The following is a 1873-nucleotide window of genomic DNA, read 5'->3' as shown; positions in this document are numbered from 1 at the left end:
TGACCTGTTTACGCTTTATGACGTCATCAACATGGAACGTCAACCTTTATACCCTATCCGATTTTTTTTTTGATTTTTTTTTAAGTTTTAATTTTTGGGTCGATTTTTTTTCGTTAACCATGCGCCTTACTTTTCTTGGTATTTAATTTATTAGGTTTATTAGGGGGATTCCGATACTTTGTATCTTGTTCCGATTTCGATACACGATATTTTGGGCCAAAGAACGACCGAACGATATTTTATTCTTAGTTTTAATAAAATTTCTCTGTTGATTTTACAATATAGATCAAGCGATAAACGAGGGAAATATTTTTTTTTCGCTGTGCTCTACAATTGTTAAATAACGCCCTTATTTCGAACTTTCATCCCTATTTTGTTATATCTATTGAAGACATTGCTTATAATAAACAATCATATTTGACTTTGTTCTTTATTTTAATGTTAAGTTAATAAAACCTTTGGGTGAAAGTCGTTTCATTTTATTATAACACAAACGTGATGTTATTAAAGTATATGGATAAGCACGGATTCATGAAAAATAGCAACAAAACTGTTGGAGACTAAAAAAAACACCTTGAAAAAATAAGAAAACAGCAAAAAATCTTACGGTGCAGCATCGGCCAGTCGATACACTGCAAAAACAACACGTATCTAAATGTACGACTGTACCTTAATTTTACTTGCATTTGTTTTGATATTTGGACTGGGTTTGCTGTCAAATGTTTTGAAACAGTGTTTTTTGGCAAATAGAGAGGTGCGGGTAAGCCCAACAAAACATAACGTTACGCATTTTTTGATACTTGACAGTCGCTGTGCTGGCCAAAAAACACGTACCTCTTGGTTGGAGACTAAAATATATTGTTTTTTTGTATAGCTTGCTTGATTGTGAGTTCTAAGGAATATGGTGGGACTTAATAAAGAGCTTACAACAAAAGGCGAAAGTGCCTGAAAAACCATTTTGAAATTGGGCACTTCAGCTTGTGAGGCTAAGTGGTACTCATCTGCCGTCCTATGAAAACAAATCAGCTTTGGACAAAAAAAAAACGGGTCATGAATATTTCATCCCAGTAGAAGGACAAAAAAGCCGAATAATCCGTCGCGGCAGAGGGCATCTTAAATATATATTGCTAACTACTAATTTTACTGTTAGCTTGTTTAGTTTATTCATCCCAGAAGGATAAAAGGGAATAGAATGACGAGAGAAAAAGGCCTTTGCCCGGGTAACTACATTAATCCAGGGATGTCGGATACTTGACATTTTAAAGCGATACCGATGTAGGGCATCTAACATGTGTATCGCCGAGTACAAATTGTACCGTTAGCTTGTTTTGTGTTTTTCTATTACAGAAGGACGCTCCTTAATGAAATATCACTGAAATGAAATTGTTATTTAATTTTATGGCATTTTATCAAGTATTTGTTTTTCCATGGCCTATTTGAAAATTGTGAAAATGTGTAAGACTCAATTTAACAAACCCCAGTCAATTTTAAATCTGGGTAAAAACTGTGACCTATTTCCCACAACGGACGCGTTTTATTTTCTAGCTAAAGTATACGAAATGAAATTTTATTTTGAATACAAGGCTAAAAGTTGTGCCTTGAAGCCTAAAATTAAAAATAAAATAGAGGTGACAGCGACCAGAGAAAGCTATTCTGGCCTGGGCGAGGGACAGAGCTCGAAGATAGAAAGTACAAATGATATAAGCATAATACACGGGAAAAAGGATCGTTAGAATTTAACAGGAATATGACCACTGCCGTTTTAAACAGGGTTACCATATCGTGCTTATTTGCGTTGTCTTAGAAAATACTAATGTGCTTATTTACATAGTTGCCATTTTTTTCTTACAGTGAACATCTAGAATTACAATAC

Source organism: Ascidiella aspersa, chromosome 9, assembly GCF_963924565.1.
Source record: "Ascidiella aspersa chromosome 9, kaAscAspe10.2, whole genome shotgun sequence".
Taxonomy (NCBI): Eukaryota; Metazoa; Chordata; class Ascidiacea; order Phlebobranchia; family Ascidiidae; genus Ascidiella; species Ascidiella aspersa.
The sequence above is the reverse complement of the archived record's forward strand: the minus strand, read 5'-3'. Positions refer to the sequence as shown.